The following is a 7,120-nucleotide window of genomic DNA, read 5'->3' as shown; positions in this document are numbered from 1 at the left end:
TTGTAGAAAAACATACACTTATGCACCATCCTCGAAATAAGGGGACCATCCTCGAAATAAGGGGAAGTGGGAAAGTGCTTATGAATTTATCAAGAATTATTTCATACAACTAAACTTGCATTAAGACTATATTATTGATTTTTCAAATAATAGTAAAGCTAGCAAATGAAATGACCCGTGGTGTTGATGAAATGGTAAGCTGGTTTACTCTTTTAAAAAAATGACTAAATTCTTCACATCAACCCAAGCAAGAAGCAACTGCTCTCTTTGAGATTTTCAATAAGGTATTAAGTATCTCATCAACACTGAATACGAATAATTATTCTGCTTGAGTCACACAAATCTTGCACCTGCACCTTGGGCCGATAGCTATCACAAGCACTGGCATGTAACTATCGTCAGCACAAGCATGAGTGTCTAATTGGATAACAATTCATAAAGGTAAAAAGTTCTTTTTTAATTAAAAAAAGCATTCAATGAAACAATTTATAAGGTTTTTCATTACACCTTACTGAATTTTTTGCAGTTCCATTTTACAAAACTTCTATAAAAATGACAAGTTTACAATAATAATCAAGCATGTATTCAATGGTCCATCATTTCGAATTTGAGCAACTGAAGCTTATGGTTCTAGCATAACTCCATGCTTAATCTGCACCTGCCATTTATATAGAGTCTTAACATCAATCTGCACCTGCCATTTATATAGTCTTAACATCAATCTGCACCTGCCATTTATATAGAGGCTTAACATCAAGTAGTTGAGCATTCAGTAGAACCTTAACCTCCAAGGAAATTTGATTGTAGCTCAATGGACGGGAAATCCGTTCTAAAAGCATGGTTTCCATGAGCACATCAAATAGCATATAATAGAATGCCTTAATAGAATAGATTAAAGTAGGATTGTTAATTGGGCAAGTAACTTTGAAAACTTCAAAATTCGGGCAAAGTTCATAAATTTTGGACTGAAAAACTTTAACCACTGCAGTGCAAAACCACTGATTAACTATCATTGCAAAGCAGTCCTGGTTGGATTTCATACTTTTGACTTATTTAATTAGAAGTAGCCTCCTGGATAAGAGGTCTAGTACCTCTCTGCTTTTCATCACTTGAATTCGAGACAGCATTCTGTTGAGACATTCTTTTCACAAAAGATACAAACCTACTCCAATTCTTACTTTGGAACAAATCCTGACTCATCCTCAAATAAGTAAAAGCACACATAGGTTCAACCTTGTCATCTGGGCTATCTTCTTCCAAACGAAGACTGGAAGTATTAAGAACTTGTGTGTATGCAGCTTCATCAAATCTAGGAAGAGCATTTTCCCCAGTCAGAGGAATCCTGGCTTTTCGGGTTGCCTGGATCACTTGCTTTATCAACTTCTCCGGAGAACATTTTGCATCCTCTGGTTGCTCTACATCTTTCATCTCAATACAAGTAAAATTAAAAACTACTCCATGTCTCCCAAACATTTGTGCTATCGGAAGATAACCATCTCGGTCTCTAGTATTGTAATACCCAGCAGTGAGCTCAGGTGCATGAGATCTGGTTAAATAATGCCAATGAATACCTGCCACTTTGCCAGAGACTTTGGTACCGGAGTTGTGAAAAATGGATTCAGCTTCTGCTAGGATCCTTTCCCCATGATTCAGAAGCATGTTAGAATACCACTGCAAAAAAAACTCACCATAAGGTGAGTTCCAACCACCTTCACGACGAAAGAACTCTGTCTCCTCTGGCCAACTGTTGTAGTCACCTGCACCATTTGGCCCTCCATAACCCCATTCTTTCTTACCAGTAGTTTCAGCTGTGGCTTTAAGGTTAGCCAGCATATACTGCAAGGATACATACAGAACAGAATGATCATTAAAGGATCTAAAAACTCAACATAGTATCCATGAGGTTGGAAATGTTATAGTTCCAACTTCCATCCATACCTTGTCATAGCATTGAAAAGCTCCAATCCCAGGAAATTTCCATGTACCATTACTCTCAGGATAAGAAGGATACCGCAGCTCTCCTGCTGGACCCATTCCTACTTGAATTTCCTGCATCATCAAGCATACAATTCCCATACAAAAGTATAAGCACTATGACCATGAAAAGCACATGCACAACTGAAAAAAATAATCAGATAAGACAGTTCAAGCACTAGCTTATTATTGCACCCAGAGAAGTGGTTCTTTACAGCCCAGGTGGGGTAGATATTTACCACGTGACATTTGTGTGACTAAAACTAAAGAAATGAAAGTAAAAAAAGGTGGATGCATTATTTATCTATCTTACCATATTTAAAAAGCGGCAATAAATAAATTGGCATAGATCCATCTTAAACTTGGATTTGGCATGGATCCATCTTAACCTTGGATTTATTACATGTCAATATGTCAAGAGGGCTCAAAATATTAAGATTTGCACCTCCAGTTTTTTAATCCATCTCAGCATTTAATAAATATGTGGCTAAGACAGATCTGTGCTAATATACAGAAATTTCAGACTTGCCTTGGGCCATAAAGTCTAGGTTCCATGCTTAAAACAATCAAGAGGTGTGCAATCAACAACTGGGCCATAAAGTCTAGGTTCCATACATAAAACAAGCAAGAGATGCATAATCAACAACTGGTTGTTATAAAGCACATGCCAATCTAATCTCTTTTTCATAAAGGACATGAGCTCTGGACTCATGCAAATCAAGCATTCAGTCGCAATTTCCTAAAGTCACAATTTGGGTCATAAAAATTTAAATGGATGAAAAAGCTTGGATCCTACTTATTCCATGCTAAAAGTAATGTCTGGATCTTTAAATACAAGCATTGGCCCATACAGAATCCAGATTTATATAAATAGCAGGCCATAGGCCATACAGTCATGAAGGGATCATCATGAAATTCCCCTCACCACTTGGGTCTCACAAGTCCGTTAGAAGACAATTTTGACACCTGGATCAAGGAATTTCATACAAAAAGTACATGCTTAGATCAAAATCCCTAGTCAGAAGAAATGAAATGTTTATATTGCGGTAGTTTCATCTAAAAATTTTAAGCATTGGGTCCTAAAAATCAATTTCTTGACCATGGCAACTCCTTACAATCTGAAGTTACTGACTTCAATCAATCTTCACAGAAGAAAATGGATCCTTGTGCCACAAATTCCATACAGTAATTAAAGTCTTGGATTATCTACATTACCAAGAGATTACATATAAAAGTTCAGACATCATGAGTTAATTTAGGCATCCATCTTACAAGAAGTTAGTTTTGTAACACTAGAGTTAGAAAATCCATGAAAAAAATAATGCCTCTGAAACCCCTTCAATGAGCACAAAAACCAAATTTTGAGAAGCCTTACCACAACAGTTTCACTCATAAGATCATTAAAGCTCTCCTTGAAGCTTCTCATGAAATCAGCATAGCATTGAACAGGGGTTCTCCCTTTTAAGACAGGAAGATTATCACAACCCAATGAAATGTACTCATAGTTTCACCTTTTCCACTGGTCGGTGTAGGCCAGATCATTATCACGGTCTATTTCTTCAACCACCCATTTTGGCAAAGGAATACTGCACATATACAATCCCAAAAATACTAGATCCTTGGTTATGTTAGAAATAAAAAAAAATGATTTGAATACAAAATTTATTGTTTCATTTTTGTTATGTGAGAGGTCTTGGCACCACCAAAAGTCTTGCTTCGTGGTTCTTGTCTGCATGATGCATTTCTTGATTGCATGCTTCACAGAGAAGTTGTGATATATTCCGTGTGAAGGACTCTAACCAACATTTATACCTCTAATTTCAAACCTTCAGCTTAGTGTCTAAAGTCATTCATATACCTTTTCCCCAGACCAACTATTTTTATTATAACACAATAGCTGCTCTTGAAAAACACAAGAAAGTCACCTCCATAAGACCATTGCTGGTGCCAAGCTAGAACTAAATGTTATCTTCAAAATAAAAATATAATAAAGCTCATAAAAATGATGTAATCTACTGAAGCAGTAGATGATGCTAAAAGATTGCTTGAGTATTCTAGATTGGCAAAGATTTTGGTGTGTGCAATACCTTATATACCTCCTTTATCCCAATCTATTAGAGTAAATTTGCCAAGAAATACAAAGTAAATTGAAGAATCTTCAAATATAGGATGTAATCCAAGCTAACAAAATCCTACTATGCTATAGGAGCTAAAGCTAGCCCTCTCCAGCAATTGTTGGAGATCGGAGTCCACATTTTGGTAGCAGACCAGTATGGGGTACCTGCCCTGAAATATGCATTTAACTCAATGGTAGAGTGGCCCATTAGCCAGGGGAGCATCTTGGGTTTGATTTCCAGTATGTCCAACTTTCAACATGATATCAGAGCCAGGGATTGAGTCTGACTGGCAGTCACTAGGAGGCCTAAACCAAAATGTGGCCTGAAGGAGGTGTTGAAAATAGAAATAGGCACCTTGATATTGAACTGGTAAAGATACTTGACATAAAAGGGACATGTATCTGAGTATGATAGAGCAGCCCACCTGCCAGAAGTGGGTGCTGGGATACTCCTAACCTAACCAATTTTCAACATGGCATAGTGCCAGTAGTTGAAGTGGAATAAAAATCTAATAAAGCAAATGGAAATTGTTAATTTTTGTAGCTTTGGTTGGTATTCAAGTCAGCCCAAAAGAAAGAAATTTAAATTTTGAATTTTCGCCTCCAAAATACAAGTTGGCTCCATATTGTTCAAGTGGGCCAGCCCCAAAGGACACACCTATTCGAGCTTATTAGATCACCATATAAAGACAAATCGTCCTCCTCCTCTTGGCACCAATTCAGATCACTCATTCTCATCTTCTTTTCACACTTGGGAGTCTAAAAGTATGATTTCTGAGGCAGAACAAAGTTTCTCTAAGGCAGACCAAAATTATCTGAGGAAAGTGCAGGAGGCCGAATTTATCAAAGTCTGACCAGGTTTGACCTGGGTTTGGTTACTGGTCAGTTTGACTTTATTTGACTGGAAAGTTCAGATTGTATCTCTTGTTGAATTGGACTATTTCTCTAAGAAAAGGTTGCTGGGTTTTTCCCTGGTTAGGGTTTTCCCAAGATAAATTTTGTGTCTCTTGTGTTTGGCTGTCTTTTTATGATTCTACTGCCATTATTGTCTTTACTGTTGAAGATTTTCTACATATAATTGCTTAATGATGAAGTGACACAAGAGAAATAATGAAGAAATCATTGGAAGTAATTATCAGTCTAGGGAATCTTGAAAAATCAACATGGTATCAAAAGCCGAGATTTAAGAGCAGCCATTAAAGAGACTTGCAGAAAGCCAAGCCACTTGCTTGAAGAAGGCTAAATGTTGAAGAAAAAGCTGCCCAGGTTTTATCTTTGTCTACCTAATAATTCGTCCTGTAAGGGCTAAACAATACTTGTGTCGAAGTCTGGAACAGACTATGTTTCATAGGCTCTCATCTGAATTCCATTATGATTGAAAGGAGTAAATGATGATTTTGAGAGCCAAGCCCTGTTTTGTGTTTGAAGAAAGAGGGCCAAAGCCGTAGAAGGAGGCCTAAAGACCTCAGGTTACTATTCTAACTGGACCGAGATAGTAAGAGGCCTTAAGGATTAAGCCACAGGTTAAAAAGAAAGGATTGAAAGGCCTCAAAGGTTTAAGAGCAATTTTGAAATTTGTGCCCCAGAGCTGGCCGAGATTCTGTTGATGACCTCAGCCCTAATTGCAGGAAGGCTGAAGGGCCTGAGTCCAAGATCAAGGTGGCCAAGAAGCCTCAGTTCAGAGGGCAGAAGAAGATCAACTTACCCCAGACATGCAAAGAAGCCAGTGAAGTTATCTTTCTGTCTACTAAAAGGAGGTTTTGAATAGCATGGTTTGTAAATCCTACTTATAAACCTCAAAATTTTGCAAGTCTGCTATGTATACAGGTCACAGAAAAGAATAGTTGACTGATACCTTGAAAATAAGTTATACAACTAAGGTGTCATTACTTAATTCCTGCTAGAATGGACATTGGATACACTTGCTTCAAGCGTCTTGATCTGTTGGGACATTGTTGATTGAATTCAGACTACTAGCCTCATGATTCGAATTGGAAAAGAATTCATGCTTTTCATGCACAGGGACAGTATTCAGTTTTTGAAAGGGCATTCATAAATGAAAAAGAGGCCGAGCTCCTCATCAATTTTGGAGACCAAAATTTTCTTGGAGAATGAGTCACTTTCAGAACTGAAGTTGTCCTTGTAAAGGACAAATTGTTGCTCTTACTACAACTGTTTTGAAGAGACCGAGCTACCTAGTTTGAAAGGGCCGAGAACAATCATCTCTGTGAACAAATCCTGTGGACAGAACTTGCTAATAACTCTGAAGGAAGTCTGGACCTTGCCCATGCCACTTGAAGATTGTTTTATTAAGAGTTGCTTGATCAAGCAAGTTCTCTTATAAGATGCTATAAAGGACATTGGAATGCCTTACCCTCCTTGAAGATTTATATCTATGACTCAACCTGCTACATTTTGTCCTTGATGATAGTTGGAGGATGTTGTTTCTTTACAATACTAAAAGGAGGCAGAATACAAGCCCTACAAAAATGGACCATTAATCTTGATACATTACCAAGATGGAACATCCTTGATTGATTGATGACATGATGGATTTCACCTCATATGCAAAGGCATGGGGACTCTGATTTTGGACATTTGGATATGTAAAGAAAATGTGCATGTTACAAAGACTGTTGGACTTACAAAAGGTGCAGATGAAAACTAGAAATCTAGAGTTTGTAAACCCTAGAAGACTAGAAGTCTTGAATAAGAAAACCCTAGGGTTCGTGGATAAAACCCTTGAGTTGGACCTAAAATCGAAGTTTCCGCTGAAGAAGAAACCCTAGCTCATGAAGGAAAGGAAAGCCACACACTAATGATGAGGACAAGGATGATGAGTTTGCAGATAGATTTCAGCGGTTTATGCAAATAGGCAAGGAGCAAGAGGGAGTTGACAATTCCGTACAATCCTCAAAAGATAAGTACTCTATATCTGCCTTCCTTGATTATGATTGTTTTTCTATTAGTTAGCCTCTTGTCTTTGTTTCTTTTGTTGGGTTATAATCATTCTTCCATGGGCCTCCTAGT

General features: G+C 37.6%; 1 pseudogene across 1 annotated transcript in view; it reads right to left on the bottom strand.

The window, feature by feature from the left end:
• Positions 1-477: 477 nt before the first annotated feature.
• Positions 478-7,120, bottom strand: part of LOC149211986 (beta-amylase 1, chloroplastic-like) — a 38,338-nt pseudogene continuing 31,695 nt past the window's right edge. The window contains exons 2-4 of the transcript XR_016250734.1: positions 3,350-3,560; positions 1,939-2,049; positions 478-1,836 (exon numbers count right to left, since the gene is read on the bottom strand). The product of XR_016250734.1 is annotated as a beta-amylase 1, chloroplastic-like (transcript). The remainder of the gene's footprint in view (positions 1,837-1,938; positions 2,050-3,349; positions 3,561-7,120) is intronic.

The sequence above is a fragment of the Pinus tabuliformis genome, chromosome 1_1, assembly GCF_031772625.1.
Source record: "Pinus tabuliformis cultivar Carrire ecotype Pingquan chromosome 1_1, CPIR1, whole genome shotgun sequence".
Lineage (NCBI taxonomy): Eukaryota > Viridiplantae > Streptophyta > Pinopsida > Pinales > Pinaceae > Pinus > Pinus tabuliformis.
Note: the sequence above shows the minus strand (reverse complement) of the source record. Positions and strands in the feature narration are given on the sequence as shown.